This window comes from Argiope bruennichi, chromosome X1 (assembly GCF_947563725.1).
Source record: "Argiope bruennichi chromosome X1, qqArgBrue1.1, whole genome shotgun sequence".
NCBI lineage: Eukaryota > Metazoa > Arthropoda > Arachnida > Araneae > Araneidae > Argiope > Argiope bruennichi.
Window position 1 is genome coordinate 131,347,475 of NC_079162.1, and position 18,270 is coordinate 131,365,744.

Genomic DNA, 18,270 nt, shown 5'->3' on the forward strand with positions numbered 1-18,270 from the left:
AATTTCTTTACATCTTGTGGTGCGGAAATTGATCTTGCTCATAAGAGAATTTAAAATTTTAAATTAAAAATAAAGTTAATCGAAAACGAAATTGATATCATACTTCAGGGTACGAGTAATGTTTAACAACGGATTCTAAAACCCTCCGCGCTTTTGTGCATGCGTTAGGATGGAATTAATTCGTCAAAATAGGGATAAGAGGAAAGATGAAAGGAGGAGATGTTTACATTTAACAGTAAAGTAATTTCGGATTACTACCGGATTTATGAGATGTAAACATTGCAGATAATTAGTAATATTGACGGAAAAAGGTACGAATGCATAGTAAAATATTTCTGAGCAATTTTTATTTAATGTAAAGGGCATAAATATTAAATTATGAAGAATAAGTGAAATAAGTGATAAGTAAAAATAATAATGATCTTTTTTATATTGAAAAGATTCTTCTTTTTTTTTTTATAGATAATTGAATTTTTTGACTATATTTTAAGATTAACAACAGTGGATAATCGAGAGTTTATTCTATTTAAAACATTTTATTTTTATTTAAGGAACTGCTGTAAATATGAGACGTCTAAAAAATATTATAAATAATATTTTTAACATATATGATATTTTATATATTTTGATATTTAAAAAACATTATTATTAATGATTTTTCTACTTAAAAATATCTTATTTTTAAATATATTACATGAAAAGATGAGCGAAATTTTCTTCGTACCACTCCAGAAAGCTTTATTGCCACTTGAACTAGCCATATCAGTATGCAATTCTGCGTTAAAATAAAATGCGGTTAGAAACGAAACAACACTCACATACACACGAAAAAGAAATTGAAGGAGAAAGTATTTAATGGGGGGAATTTAAGGTCCAAGATGAATTCTGGGAATGTGCCCATCGTTCCTCGTCTCACCCCTTAATGAGATAAAATCGTCGAAAAGTGGTCGCCTCAGGATACTGAAACGAACTGTACTTTGTTGATTAGACTCTATAAAAATATTTGTTTTTAAGTCGGCAGAGCTTTTCAATAGAGTCGGCATTTTAAATAGTCTTACCCCCCCCCCCTTCACGTAAGATGCTCACCACGTCCCTGACTAAGAGTAGCAGTTCCTTCTGTCTCAGTTCTTCTTGAAGGGAAGTAGGGGAAAAGAGATCAAAATTTTATATTAATGTAAAAAATATATATTCAATTAAAGAATGATATCCTTTTTGATTACTTTACAGTTTAGTATAGTTATATTAACGTTCCGCTTGAAAGCAACACTACCGTTATTTTGGGACGGATCTCGTAATTTTGAACCGCCCTCAGATGACGAGGACGACACTTGAGTCGGCACTCCACTCTCCAAACTTCCACGCCAAGCTAGCGAGAGGAGGTTCGACCCCGACGGATTTAACGTACATCAGACTCGCTTACACGGCGGTTCTTCGGTGGAATCGGGCCTCGAACCTGAAACACTTCAGTTCCACATAAGAGCCCTTACCACCATTTTTCCTAAAATAAATATTTTCTTAAAATATTATTAAAGCATTTCCTTAAAATATTATAAAAATTATAAAAATTTCAGATTGTAGGAAATTTAATGAAGTAGTCTTTCTGAAGAGTCTGTCTAATGAAGTAGTCCAGCTGAATGAATGTCTAATGAAGTAGTCTTGCTGAAGGAGTCTGTCTAATGAGTAGTTTGTCTAATGAAGTATGAATATTTTTGAAGTCTGTCTTTCACTAATTATTGAAAATCCAATTATTTTATAAAGTACACATGCATGTATATGTATCACCTTAAAATTCAGAATTATTCAAAATTATATTAGATTTGTGATCATGCTAGTTCCCAAGATTCTTTAAATGGAGTCTAAAATTGCTGTTTATTTTATATTCTAAATATTTTGAAAAAAATAACTACGTTTTTAAAGTTAAATCCAACAATATCTTGAAAAGTAATGAAAAATCATGTGCATTTTCGATTTAAAAAGCTCAGTTGCGGTAAAAAAAAAAGAACGAGATGAAAAAATTTATAATTACATATCGTTATAAAATAACATTTTATGTTAAAATTCAAAGTCATTTCCATTGACAATTTGGCTTTTTTTTGTTTAGACATAAATTTGAATAAGATTTTTTCCTGAATCAATCAAAGCTCTTTCCCTGTTTCTAATTCGTATTGCTAACTGATATGCGTGAATTTATACCTCCAACTAAGCAAAAGGTTTATTGTTGTAAATAAAATAATACGGCAAAATAATGTATTTCGTGTATATTTTCCATGAAATGAAATTTTTGAATTTGTATTTGATAAAAATAAGTTTGCAAAATTGGTTCTTTCCTTAAAATCCTCGGGAATTCAGAATCATAAATCAGCAACTGAAAATGTGCAAACAGATAACTTAAACGTCTGTCATTTTCTGTATTTCTATGATTTAAGTCTCATTTTTACAAACAAAAAGATGTATCCAGAATTTCACGCGTTTGCAGTTAAATGCAGTTAATCTATGAAAAAAAAAAAAAATGTCGAATTGCCAATAAAATTTTCTTTTCAAGATTTGTTCTTTACAAAAGCTGGTATTTTTTTTTTTTTATCTGGGATTGTTTTATTTTTATTTTTAAATCTTTCCAAAACAATTATTATTTGTTAGTTAAAAATGAACTAATAAGAATTAGTGATTGCTAAGTGATGACATTAGCTGATTATTGAAATCCGATATGCCAAATGGTATAACTAAAACGGAAAAGAGTTTATAGTCTAATAATCATCATCCACATGTTCTTAAAATTATTTTTCATCAACATATGCAATCTTACATAAATATTTATATCGTTTCGTAAAAAAAAAGGAGTCAAATGAGTTGTTGACCATTTTATAGAGAAATAGGCTGTTAAGTCCAGGGAAAGTATACATTTTTTTGTCATTTTTGATAGAACTAAGCGGGGAAAAAAATAAGTTTAAATATTAAAAATAGCTTAAAAAAGACTCCAGATGGTATATAATTTTTTTATATATTCATAATTCGATTGCATATTCTTTACTTGCATTTTAACATAACATGCGAGTACTAAAACACCGTTTCGAATAATGGTACTTAAACTATTTTGTTGAAAAAAGAGTAGCAGCATTATCTAATAAAATAATATAAAACATTTAAGTTTTCTTTTTCGGTAATTTGTTATTATTCAACAATACTTCTTAATTTCTCTGAAATTAAAAAAAAAAGTTTGGCTTGTCTTCTTTGCACAAAAATATTTTACAGCCATCTTGCACATTAATATTCTAGACAATCTAGCAAAAATAGCAACCTCTGCTCTTTTAAACATTGAGTTGTCTTTCTTCTCTCAGTGCTGCATTCATATTTTATTTACGCTTTTAAGGAAATTTTCCAAATAAATCGCCATTTTTAACAAGTGGCGAGTAGTTTTCATTCATGTTGAGAAAGCTGCCTAACTCTGTGCAATAACTGCTTTCAAATTCAAAGAATGGCTCAACACACACAAAGGCCATTCCATCATTCGATGATCGAAAGCTATAATGGATTTAAAACTTTGCGCGTCTTCTCAAATGACGCAGTTTTTCAATACGTTTCTGGGAATTTCCTGAATATTCCCAGGAATATCTTTAGGAAATGCTGCGATTACTTTTTACTTCGGTTACACTGAATGTCATTATTAAAAAGCCATGCATTTTGCTACACTTGGTAAATTTCAGTGAGTGTGGCGTAGGGGCCGCTGACAGACGGGGATCGAGGGTAATGCAAGAATATCGATTTTTGGAGAGAGCATGCGTGTTAGAGCGCTAGACCTGTATTTCAGGATAGGGGGTCTATTCACTGCAGTTCTATACCGTGTTCGGAATGGACGCCTCAGAAAATCTGCGAACTTCTTAAGAAGTTCGAATTTTCCAGAAAGCCACCTTGGAATGACAGGAGCTCTGCCAAATATTAAAGGTAAATTATCTGGAATTGGAAAATATATTAATCTGTTATTAGAATTTTATCTTTAGATTTACTAAAAAAAGTTTTTTTCAGAAATTTTGGCATTTACTACGCAGGAGCCATAACGTGTTAAGGTTGTGCAATCGTTACTAAATATAGATACGTAGTTGGTTTTTATCATGGAAGCACTGTCATTCCTCTATGAGTTTTACTCATATGCGACAACATTATTTTCATTTCGAAATTTTTCATGAGTTCTTATGGAGAAAATGATTACAATTCTAGCACCGGCTTTTTATTTCTACTCTAGGTCACCCAATACAAATTTCAAAATATTTATGCAGGCGAATTTAGTAGATGGATTTCTTATAGCATTTTTGTTTTACTTGTGCGGTAACGAAAATGGCTTACTTTTTAATGATGTCAGTTTTGTGTACTAAGGAAATAATTTGTACAGCTTAGGATGAAATTCTTTCTCATACTCATATAAAATGAAAAAATTCACTTAATTACGCAGTGATTATTTTTTTTAAATATATAAGTGTAAATCCGAGTAAGTACCATTAGACTTATCTGAACTGTATTTTGATTTGTGATATGTTTGATAAATTAAAATGAAAAATTAAATGGCATTAATAGAAATTTAATAGATTATTTTTCGTATCCGCACGCTGTTCGGAATCAGCATAAAATATGCATGAATGGAAATCACTACAAAAATATATTCTGCTATTTTGAATTTTTGAAGTTTTTCATTAATCATACGATTTTTCTTCATATACATATTACTGAATCACAACTTATCTTTCGATATCGAATTAATTTTGTTGGGTTTTTTTGAGATTCAGATTGCGTAATATCATTATAGGAGATTTATATTCTTTTAGATACTTTCATTTAACAGTGTTGGAAAATTCATCAATTAGTTTCTAAAAATTTTCAGAAAACGCGAACTTATGTGTTGTTATTCGAGTTTCCTCACGCGCTTTAAATGCTGTTTAATATATTTATGTTTTTATTTGAACTTCGCGTGCAGTTGTTACCAGAGCTGAAATTCATGTTATAAATTACTTTCATTCAGCTAGTAGTAAGCATATTTCTTGGTTATTGACATGCAAGTGTATCATTTTTGAGTGTGTTGTGCTCTTAAAATATATTCAAGACTTACATATAGGTGGACATTTTTCTATAAATAAAAAAAAAATTCATTTATTTAAAAGTGTTCAAATGTATGCTTCGTGATTAAATGCATTGTATTCACTTCCATGTACTTTATTTTAAAAAGCATTTTAATTATAAAAATTATTTACATATCGCAAAAAAAATATTTTAACTCATTGAAATTCTTATTGAAGTTGAATGACACTTTCAAGTTTTTTTTTTTTTTTTTGAACGTCTTTATACTAGAATATCATTATTTTGAATTTTATTTATTGAACTTCACTTATGTTAATTGATTCAATTAAGAATGAATTTTTGCATGTATATTGCGCATTTTAATCATTACTTCTTTTTTTTTAACATTTAATCTTTCTGATGAATCCACTTTTCAGTTTCAAATATTATCATTCTTAAATCACAGTAAAATTCTTTTCTGTTGGAATTTTTGTAAATAACTAACACTTTTTCTTTTTTTTTTAATGTATAGAGATATTGTTATGGTTCATATTAGTTGCACATCTAAAAATTAAATGAATATTTGATTAGTGATGAAGTGATTAATTTTTTAACTCGTGGAATGATTAATATGTAAGGATATTATCTTTTCTTTCCAAACTTAACTTTCCGCGAAGATTGGATCACTTGCTATGTTTAAAAGATTTATTCGATATATTCTCTGTGCTTTTAAATTCAGAATTCAATACATTTACATCTATTGTTTCAAGTACACATTTCATTCTAATCGATGCTCTCGAATATCTTGCATTTTTTATTAATTTTAAAATTTAATAAGCTATTGCAAATATTGAGCCAATTGTTTCTTTACGATTTTTATAATTAAGAAATTTCTCGAGTGATTTTATTTTTAATTTCATAAGTATGTATTTAAAACTTAAAATATAGAAATTGTTTTAAAACTAGTTCTCTTTGTTGATATTATCTACAAAATTACGATAAAGCAACAGATATCGCTATGTAATTAACAAACTTATTTTGGCATTTCGCCAAACCAAAGGTGTATCCTTAATATAAATCAGTAAAAACATTATTACAGACTAATAATCAAAAATAAACACTAATAAATGGTAGAACAAAAAAGAAGGTTTAGATGTGCTTATTTAAATATGGTTGTGTATTTTAAAATATTGGCTTTGAAAATCCTGAAAATAATTTTGTTTTTTAGTCTGATTTAAAATTTTTTGCTGTTGGGTAAATTAAAGTGATTCCTTTTTTTTACTAAGATTCTATTATATAATGGATATTCTGAACTATAAATAATGGAAATAAATTTTAATAAAATAAAGATGTTATATTAAAAATTATAGAAATTCCACAAGAATATATTAATTGAAGGTACTTCTAATGAATCAATATTATCTTATGTTTTCGATGGGTAAAAGAATTCGTTTCATTTCCCTTAAACCTGATATTATGACTGACAATTATTATTAAAAATGTATTTCGTTATATATGTATATATATATAATAAGCATCCCTTATCTCATATTAACTTACCATTCGTGAAATTTATTCGAAAAGTAGGTGTTTATTAATTCGCATATAAAATTCCCTCGCGGCCACCAAAAAATTTTTGTTTCCTTGTAAATGCATATCACACGGAAGGATTTACCAATTAAAACACAATGGTAATTTTTTTCTTCAGGATCAATAAATTGTTACTTAAAAGTAGAGATTCAAGGACTTTATTTTTTCAAAGATATGGAAAGAAATAGATGAAGCACATTATATATATGGAAGCATTTCGAATATTTGCGTCAAATATTTTTGGCAGATTAGTTAAGGTCACTTCATCGGGCTTCCGTTTATGGATTGGCTATGAGTTTATCTCTAGATCACGAAGTTCGCTTTGATATTGAAGACAAAATGTTGTTTAAAGTAAACTAATTTTATCTCCCTTCCAAGACCTACATTTGCTTTGACGTCTGCACGGATATCATTTTTTCTTTCAGTCATGGAATTCATTATGCTCTACCTTGTTTGGGAAAATGTAGCCAAAAGTTCAAGATCAACTTACTTGTAGCTGTTATTTTATCTAAGCAGATGCGAGCTGTTTTCCCCCCCAAATTTACACTTGCAATTCCTGACATTGAGAGAATGTCTGAGCTGATAGTCCGGCACATTCTAAAATTCACTTAACATTCTATAGAGGGTTTTGCTCTTCAAATCGTCTCTAACATTTGCCTCTTGTTTCAGGAAAAATATAAACAAATAAACGCTCTTCTGCTTCTGGTGGCGTGTTATTGGGGATCAACAGCATTCAAGTGATAAACAAATAGAATATAAATATTTTTTGCTTAAATTTTTAAACCTAAAATTAGGTTTTTATATTCAATTAAAATCTCATTCAATGAAAGTGCAAATAGAATTAAATCTTTATGTTAAGACACCATAATAGAAAGAATAGTCTCCTATATATTGATAAAGATAACCGTGAAATTCGATAAATAGTTCAAAGAACTAATCTCAACAAGTCAGTAAATATTCAATATCTCCATTTAGTAGCAAAATGTAAAAAAAGTCATCTAAATAAATAAATCATATCAAAAGTGGATTTACACATGCTTATTCTGTAAGAAAATAAATGTCAGACAAAAAAATTTTCGTTTTAATACTTTTTTGATAAACTAGGAAAAGATATCCTACCAATATCTTGAATAAAGAAACAATATGTAAATATGCACAAAAAAAACCCCTCTCTTTTTAAAATTTTGTAAATATTTTTGCCAAATTTTAAAATGGAATTAAATGAATATTCAAGTTTATTATTAAATTGGTAATTAATTTCCTTTAGCTGATGAGTTTTGACTGCTAACTCGGATATTGTTTCATTACTTTATCTTCCTTGATCAGTTTTCCTAAAATTTGGAAATATCCGGATTGTTTTTAATATTTTTTTTTCATCAACAAACAATATCTACCCTATATGTTGAAACTTCTCTAATAAATAAGAAATAAATGTTTTTTTAAAGTATTTTTTTAAAATGTTATCACCCCCCCCCCCAGAATTCTTATGAAACATTCTGAGAATGAAAAAAAAAAAGGAATTTAAAAATGAAAAACACTATAAAAGTTTCTTCATTGTAAAATTATGAGTAAAGAAATGCATTTGAAATTTAAAAAAAATATTCTTCTTGAATGATAGATTTAAAAACTCACAATGTACTGGTTGATTCAATCAGTGTTTAAGAAGACCATATCGTTCCGAGTTTATGACACAGATCATCGTTCCGCCTATAAGGGATAATGAAAAATACGATTTTTCTAAGAGACGTGCCAGAATGAATGATTCATCTACTCTCGTTTTTGCAGTATGGTTGAAAACGATACTCTAAATAGTAAGAGATCTAAAAGACAAGAACAAAAAAAGCATTTTCCAATTTACTCTAGTTATTCTTAATTCTTTGAACACTTACAATCCGTTCCAACGGCTAATTTAGGCACTGTGCGGTCCTAGGCAGTGTGCATTTGTACACTACCTAATATCCTCTCTCATTAAATGGTCAAACGTAGTTTCATATTTTAAGACATTTTAACTTAATCAACATATTAATGATTTCAGTTTAATTTTTGCAAAAATTAACCACAAATATTAGTTATTACTAGTATTAGTATATTGTAAATCCTTAATCAGATATTAGTTCATGATTTTCACACTTACAAATAAAATCATGTAATTATTATGATAGATTTGATGAAACTGAAAAACTTCTAATAAATATAATTTTAAAAGTTATTTTAAGGAAGCTATTAACTGCAAAACAACATTCTAATTAAAAGAATAATTAATATTTTTATTATATTATAAATAAGTAATTAATAAATAAACATTATGAAAAATAAAAAATAAATAAATAAACATTATGAAAAATAAAAAATAAATAAATTAACATTATGAAAAATAAAAAATAAATAAATAAACATTATGAAAAATAAAAAATAAATAAATAAACATTATGAAAAATAAAAAATAAATAAACATTTTGAAATCCTTGAAATTCGTACTTTTTGCAAATGTATTTATTTGGCAACTTAGCAAATTACATTTTTTAATTGACTGTATGTGGACCCTCCTCAACCCAACGGCCTTAGGCAAATGCCTAGTATACCTAGATGGAAATTCGTCACCGCTGCCTTTAAATAAAGGTTTCGGAAGTTGAAAGCGTCTGTGTGGAATAAAAAAAAAAAGTTTTCTACAGAAAGTTTTCTCTTGCATGACTGCGACTTAAGAGATCCCTATAAAGTTTACAGTTATCCGAAAGTTGATTTTGAAAGTATATTTCATAAAATTTCAATATTTTTATTTATTTCACTTTATAGAATTGCAGAATGCCTATTTACTTATTGATATACAGAAATACAAAATTCTTGACTTGCAATGCGAATTAAAGCCATAGGAGCATTCGTTAAGTTTTAAAAGGAATACCTGTAAAAGAAAACTGAATAACATTAAAAAAATTAGGAAGAATAAGTAGTTATACTTAAGAGTTGAATAGAAAGGCTTTACATGTTTATGTTAATTTTTTAACTAAGATATAAATGACGATTGAATTTTTCGCAGTTTGTTTCATTACCACGAAAAGGAAAATATATTTCGTGACTGTGGAACTTTTCGAAATGAGAATATTTTAAGAGATAAGACACATCTGATATTTTTCAGGAACAAAAAATTTGTTTAATTTGAACAATTTATATATATATATATATAACTTGAGAATAATGGAATAATGTACAATTATATGTTGAAAAGGTCTTAATTTTTTAAATTTTTTTTATCTGAATATCAAATCATCGACTGAACGTCATATCAGCAACTTATTTGCAGATCATCCACTGAGGTCAAGTATTTTTTTGCGTCGTTTCGTGCCAATCATTTGTGGTATTTGCAAATTTATCCTCCTTGAAACTAAGAATTTTATCAAATGACTTCTTGTTGTTTTTAAAACGACATTTGATTCAAAGAATTTTATCATGTAAAACCATCTTCGTTTATTTTCAAACTTTATAGGTTAAAGTAGAGAAAAAATTCACAATTGAATTATTATTATTTTGTAAAAATGGAGTATTATCATTTCAGAGCTATAATCATTTATACATTCTTAAAGTATCAAGGCATCAAGGTTCTAAAGTTGCTTTTAATTTTAAAAAATATATTCATTATTTGATGATTTTATAAAAAGTATTCAGAAGAGAAGAATAAAAATCAAATCTTTAGCATTTACGAGAATTGTATTCGCGAGAAATTTCCCTGATGAACTGAATCATCGATCTGAGAGGAGACTCAAATGACACAATCTTAGTTAACGGATATTCGCCAATTAGTACCGATTGCCACATTGCCGTCTAGAATTTCAGTTAAGAATATGTCTCTTTTGATGCTAATTTAGAAAAAGGGACACGTGCTCGATGAATGGCCAAGTTTCGAAGAACTCATTTTAATGTTCAGGATGGCAGCGTCATCGGGAATTGCGAAACTTAGGATATTATCATGATAGTAAATGGAAGTGCTCATGAGAAAAATATTGAACTTCTTTTAACAAAGTGATTCAGAAACTGGGATCTGTTTGAAAATTTTCCTATTTTAAAAGTCTTTATTCAAAATGTACATTCATAATCAGTCATTCTACCCTTGATTATGCTGTGCATTCATTCATCTTTCAAGTTCTCCTATAAATGTTCGGTAATTAAAATGAAAGAACGATACTAAGGCAATTTTAATAACTACAGTAAACGTTACGTGACATATCCAGAATTTCAGATTATGTAATCAGCCTGCAAACTAAACTTTCTTGTAGCCTGAATTTGTCCTCATCAAACCAAACTAACAGCAGAAATATAACAGTTACCGTATATAATTCGCATTTGGAGACAATACTTTCAGAGGCATAATAAAATGAAGTTCTCTTTCCCTAATAATTTCAGTTAATATTCATTTTCCAGTCATTGAATGCTACAGATGCATTACGTAGTCATTTTGTCAAAGACTATTGTTGAAAGGGCTAAAGCACTTTTATAATGAATTCAGGTGACTACAAATTAAGTTCACTATGGTGCTTGAAAATTCAGATTCGTCAATAATCTGGGTATCATTAAATAAACAAAATGATTGATGTTGCTATATTTCTGTACAATAAATAATTTCGTCATTAAAAAGATGAGTTTATTTTATGATTGTATATCATTGAATAAAAGTCATAGTATTACAGTTTTTTGAAGCTGCAAACAGCATTCTTTATCATGGAAACTATAAAATCATCAGCTCAGTAGAAAATCTTTATCAGAGGCGAAATACCAAGTACCTCAAAAATTAATCTTAAATTTTCTCATGTTAATTCATAAAATTTAATTTTAATTTACCAAACAGTTTCATAAGTTATTTACTTCTCAAATAAAATTATTTTAATTCCTATAAAATTCTTTAAGAAGTGTGAAGGATTTTTTAAAGAAAAATCGTTAGTATGTCTTTAATGTTTCATTTTAAATTAATTAATTTCTATCATTGTAATTTATTGAAATCTAAGAATAAAACAGAAGAGTACAGAGTTAAGTAATTGTGGTGAAATATGTCTAAAAGAACACGTTTAACAGCTCTTTTCTGTTTCGTATCTAATGTGAAAATAAACACTGACATCCATTTTCTTAAAAAGCATTCAATAAACACTTTCATTTTTGGAGGAGTTTTATAACAAGTATGATTTCATAAACTGTTTTTCGAAACACGTGCCACCTATTTTGCTTCATCATCTGATTTTAGATAAAAAAAAAAAAAGGAAAGATAGAGAGAGAGAGAGAAACGCAGCTGCAGCAGGAATTACAGAATTAAACACACACACACACACACATATTTCATTTGCGTATTTTTGACTAATAATCAGTAACAGGGCTATCTAATTTCTTGACGTCAAAAACCGTTTGAAGCCATCTTTGGATGAATAAGATGTTATAAACATTGATGTACAGATTCGCAGAAAGCATTCATATATTAAATTATACCATTGTTTTGCTACTATGATGCTCCGTGCTGTTGCCTTATACGGAAAGAAATCAACCGTAGAAAATAACTCAATTACTCCACTGTTGCTAGGGTACCTTTACTTTACTGAATGAGTCGAGTAAATCAACATTTATTTAATGTAATTTAATGAAGAAAACAATTTCGAAAATAATGTTAGTTTAATAAAAATGTATTTTTCTGTGATCTTCTCAATAAAATGAATGCATGATATGAAATTGTTTGAAACTGTTGAAAAAACTGTTCATTTTTGACTTCATACGAAACAAAAAAATTCAAATTCATATGATACTTCAAAAATATGAAAAATGAAATGTTAAATTGTTTAAAGAAAGCAGCATAACATTTAATGTGATGATAACGAAATTTTTGAAATAAGTGATTTTATTAAGATGATTTAGATTATGAAATTTCTATCGTGATTTCATTAAAAATTTACTTTGTAATATCAAGAATTTTCTTATTCAATTTTTATTAGGAGAAAATGACAAAATTTTATACACTGGTTTGACATACTTTATCTATTTTATTCCAACCAAATAAAAATAGTTAAGTATAATAATTAAACGTTATCAGAAATCAGTGACATTTTTTAAAAATTTCTGTTCTCTGATAAACTGAAATATAAAAATCATAATTTATATAACATTTTAATACTTATCTATTTCCAATTGTTATGTGATAATTATTGAATTGTTTGTTATTACTTTCTTATATGCAATTAGGTTAAAATCATAACATAAATGTTTCGAATATATTTTCAAAATTTCTAAATTTTTTTCATACATAGAAAGAAAATGTATATCTTGTAAAATTTTCTTATTTTTATGTTAATTTTAAATTAATTCGTACGATCTTTCCATTATGTATAAATGCATTTCGTTGATTGGTACTTCCCTAGATAATTGCTTTTTGCAATAACAAATTTCATAAATATTTGCAAATATAGGTTATTTGTCTTTTAAGCTCACTCAGAATAAACAAGTCTGCCTTCGGAGATTTTCTTACTTGTTTCTAATCACACGAACCAAACACAGCAGTAAATATGCCAATTTTTATCCGGTGTCTTCTTATTAGACATTACTGACGGAACCACCTCTCACTCTGTTATGTTATGCTGCTTGTTAAATAATAAGTGAGATAAAAAGCTAATTCATCCTGCTTGCTATGATTTTCTTATTCTTTCTCGCTAAGTTACAATCTAGCCTCGAATAATAAAAAATAGAATGTTCATTGATAATAGAGAGAATATTGATTTTCAGATATTTTCCTTGTTCAATGAATCAGCTGATAATCAGCAAAGAAAGGATCTTAACGATTCCAGATTCGATGTTTTGCTGTAGGTTAGGTTTAAAAGTTTTTTTTTTAATTTAAGCCATTGTTACTGTTAAAGAAAAACTGTTACAGTTACTTAATAAAAAATACAATTATTTCATATACAGTAATTTAAAAATAACATTGTACAGATACTATATAAACTTGATAAAGTTTTCCCAAGAGGTTGAATATTGATTTCCATTATTTTTAATTTATATAATAAAAATTAGATAATCGTACTTTAGAGATTTACTCATATGATAAAGTTAAAATTTTTTTGGATTTTTAGTGTTAAAAACACTGGCAAATCATGTTTCTCACGACAACTGACACTAAAAAGAATCAAATGTATTATACTTTCAGGGAAGAAGTTTTAGGATTCTTTTAATATGATGACGTAACCTGATTGAAAAATATTTCTTTACTTATAGACGTAAATTATCTATCAAAATTTCAATGCATGTATTCAAAAATATCGTTGCAATTTTAATTTCCATTTGAATGATTGACAATAGGTATAGTTCTTTTGGTAAAAATGATGCGCTTTTAATACTCCTAAAAATCAATCATTATTATAAAATTTCATTTGCTTAATCAGCAATTTAATGCATTCTTTACATATTTTAGAACCATGCTGTAAAAGTGAATAACTTCTCAATGGTTACCATTTTTAAAATGTTTATGCACATGTCATTGGTATTTATTGCAAATATCTCCACACAAGAAAATATAAACATTTTTCTTCATCCTTTGGGAAAGTATGAACTTTCCAATTAAATTTTTCATTGTCAGTTTTTGCACGCTGAAGTTTTACCGATATTTAAGAAGGCTTAGAAGTTTCTGAGAATCCTTAAATGAAGTCACAAATTATTTGTGATTTAATGTCGTTCTTCAATAGAATATGAACAGCATTCGAAAGAAATTCAGTTTTAAAAAATATGATCTCAGCCGAAAATATCATCCATGGAACATAGTAATGATTTTTGACATCGTCTGTGTGCACAGTTCCATCTTGAATAACGAAAACTAAAATCAAAGCGATCTTCGCTCTTAGAATGTTCAAGAACGTTGATCCAGAAATCCAATGAACAGGGCGCCATCTTTTGCAACTCTTTAAAACTATGACTGAAAAAAAAATAGCGCTTTTGGTTTGTTTGATTTTTGAAATTCTCAATTAACTCTGTACACAGGAGCTTATTTTTTGTATTGTTTTGATTCGTCCTTTGAATCGTTCAATTATTTCTTAATGATAATGCATCCTATTAGAAGAGTATGCATTTCGAGGTGAATCATAAATTAATATACAATGTGATTACTTATGAACAATGAAGCGTCCGAAATAAAATGTTGGTGAATATTTCAAAAATTCTGAGTGAAAACATATCATTTGAAATAGTAATCTTTGCAATGAACGGGATATCGAACTTCAGCCTCAGTAACTTTTTTCATTCACAGCCACCTGCTATGCTGTAGTTTTACTCCGGGTGGATTCATGGTCATTACTTATTTTTTATTCATTCAGAGAAAAGCAAGTTGTGTCATTTTACCATTTTAGTTTCTAGTTGCATTTATTGGACAATTCATTCATAGCGTCATTGAAGTCAAATAATGGATGGTTGTTAAATAATGCTAGGCTACAAACCGGTTTTGTTAAGCAATGCGTTTATCTAACAAAAAGGTTAAATATTTAAAAAAGCCTCCATTCTGCGAAGTTTTAAATGCATTTCAAACATGTATTTAATTCTTTTAAATTGAGCAATTATTTCATACATCATTTCTTAAATATAATGAAATAATTTCACAAAAAAATGTATAAATTTATATGACCAATAGAAACGAAAGTGCAGAAATACAGTTTTGAATTTGATGTATGTTTCAGGGCAGGTTCATTAATCTCATGTTTTGGAGCAAAACGAGGAATATTTTGAAATGGCTTCATAATTTGACACCACATATCCTTTGAAAAATCATGAAAACGACAATAATTCTGCTGCCTACAGCATAATATATTATTTATAGGATATATTATTTATAGAATGCTTACAAATTTTGAATTTATGAATTCGTTATAATAGAAAAGTTAGCTGGAAATCGGATTTGGCTCATCGGAATTTTTAATGGAATGAAGCAAAATAATCTACGTACTGACAATTTTGACATGAATGTTTCGAATTATTTTTTGTGCTTTATAGAATTTTAACGTATTTTTATGTAATCTGTCTGATGAACAAGAGGTCCTGAAATTAAAAATGTACGATATCATAAAATTAAACCGTAGTCATTTTGTTAAGCTTATTTAAAGACAAAGCGCAGAAAACAAAGATCCAAATAAAATTTTCAATGGTCCATGTATTTAATACTTAAAAATATTGAACCAGTAGATAAAGCAAGAACTCTTTTTTTTTTCTCTCTCAGAAATTTATTTTCAAAAGAAATAGAAAGAAAAATATTTATTTAATCAAAGTAAAACATTTATTTAATAAGTTCATACCTGAAACTAAAATAGTTCTAAAATATTGAAATTAAATTCAGCAATTTTAGTTACAAAAATTCAGTAACTTGGTTTGAATAAAGTTGTTGGTATATCTATTGGTAGTCCAATAAAATTAGCATGAAGCACTATGTTTTTAAAAAACACCTTAGACTTGGGAATTATTTTTTTAATCCCAAAATAATTTGAAAGGTCATTTCTAAATGAGAATAAATAAAACTATTCCAAAAATTTCAGACGAATTACAAAGACTTGCTCAAATGCGAAAAATAACAGGCCGATATTGATTGAGTAAACCTTGGAAGTATCAGGCATCGTGGAAAGGGAGGCTTTTTTCCAGAAGCATGTTCGAAAACCGATAGGTCTGTCATCGTATCACGTTTCCGTCAATCATCTTCTCTGCTCCAGAGTGTGTTTCCCTAAATGTTCTTAATGTTCCTATTTTTCTTAGCTTTTTTGGCCTCTGCTTTTTGATAAAACAGGGAGGAGGAACAAATTAAGGTTTCATCACTGTTTCCGAATGTTGTTTGTAACCTTCAAAACTCGAATTATACCGTAGATTTCATCATGATCCCAGCACGTCAGAGACAGAGGTCAGGAGGGCTCTGACCGCCGTCAACACTTTCGTAGAGTATTTAAAGAGCTTTAGAACATGCGTGTTTTATACGAGGGCGAATTCCAATATTGTGTATTTCAGTAATGATATCTTGAGATTTCTTCCTTTTCGTATTATGTGCTTTTAATAGCAACAAGTGTTGCGGCGCACATTCACCAGTTAATCAGTATTTATTCGGGTAAGCGAGTCTTCTTTAAATGCTACTTGTGTATAATGTTCTTCCAACTTAAGTTTTCTTGTCTATTTCAACATTAAGCGACATTTGATGCTTTATTGTTTGTGTAATTTTATTTTATGATGGATAATATTGTAACCTGTCGATATTAGGCATAAATTGTTTGATTTTATCACTATAACTTTTGCATAGCTATAAGACGTTTTAAAAAGTAAATTTTTATGTAAAAATGAAATTAGTTATTGTATTAATTGGCCCATGTAATTATTTACCTAAAACTTTTTTTAAAATTTTGGAGAGCAAATATTTTTAGATCTGGCAATTGATCTTCTAACGGCTATTATTTTCATTTCCTAAAAATGCGAAATTTTAAAATTCGGTTGAATTAACGCGATTAAGACAATTTTCAACACTCAAAAAATCCTTTTCTAAAAATTAACTTTCATACATTAAAGGTTTACAAATTATTTAATTTTTGTTGCAATTTTTTTCATATGCTGTAACGTTTCTTCCTTCGCGAAAAACACTCTTTTGAAAACAAAACTGCATAGTCTGAAAGTGTTACTTTTTTTGCTTCGTGGTTTTACTTTAATAGCTTTTCTGCATTGCAGTGCCATTCTGAGGACAAAATCATACACTACATTGAAATAAAATTTAAGTGTAGAAAAATAGATTGTTAAAAGGCTATGTCTGAACTCTTTCTCAGCTGATATTTAGAAAAAAGATGTCGTTTCATGCCCGGAACTCTTGCCTACTTTTGGCTCTAATTCAAAAAATCAATGTATTTACTTGTGAAAAAATTGTGACGAAACACGAACAGCCCATACACCGGTACCGTCACAACAAAGGCCCTTAAAGTAAAATAAAAGTCGTCTTCCAGTAATAGCAACCTGGTTCAGGAAGATCAAGTGCGAGGGGAGAAAGAGTATTGCGGAGGAAAGGAGTGATTGACCCAACGGAATCTCCAGAACTTCGGACGCATAAAAGATGAGGAAGTAAGAAATGCTTCAACTTTTCTCATCAGAAAAGGATTTTTTTTAAAAAGTTTGAATGAGAAAAGATAGGATTCATTTGTTGTTTAAAACGAATTGATGAGGATCAAAAGTTTTCGAATCAAATTTTGTAATTGTAGAGAAAAGCTAGGATTGATTTGTTGTTTAAAACGAATAGATGAAAATAAAATGTTTTCGAATCGAATTTTGTAATTGTTCAAAATATAATATGTTGAGAAAAGCTAGGATTTATTTGTGGTTTAACGCGAATAGATGAGAATCAAAAGTTTTCTAATTGAATTTTGTAATTGTTGAAAATATAATTTGCTTCTTAATTTACCTTAAGATGAGTTTACAGATTTCTCATTTGCGTTTCAGTTAAATGTCCGAATTTATTGTGTTATCAGTGCTTGTTAAAATTATTCTATACTAAATCTCTTTTAATATAAAAGTTAGTAAATCTAGGCACTAATTCATAAATGTTTTTAGCTGTTTTCATAGTTCACTGTATAATTCTTAAATATTGAAATTGAAAAAAATAAGTATTTCTGTATTATTATA

At 28.2% G+C, this 18,270-nt stretch overlaps 1 protein-coding gene across 5 annotated transcripts in view; it reads left to right on the plus strand.

Annotated features, from left to right (window-relative positions):
- The window catches only part of LOC129958283 (sodium-dependent glucose transporter 1-like), a 45,344-nt gene that overhangs the window by 15,488 nt on the left and 11,586 nt on the right, over window positions 1-18,270 (plus strand). The window contains exon 1 of one of the 5 annotated variants that reach the window (XM_056070628.1): window positions 3,859-3,939. The exons of 1 other annotated variant lie outside the window; for it this stretch is intronic. The gene's annotated coding sequence lies outside the window, so the exon portion shown is untranslated. Of the gene's footprint in view, window positions 1-3,858; window positions 3,940-16,575; window positions 16,721-17,573; window positions 17,713-18,270 lie in introns of those variants that run through there. 3 more of the 5 variants (XM_056070625.1, XM_056070626.1, XM_056070629.1) reach the window with 3 other exon arrangements.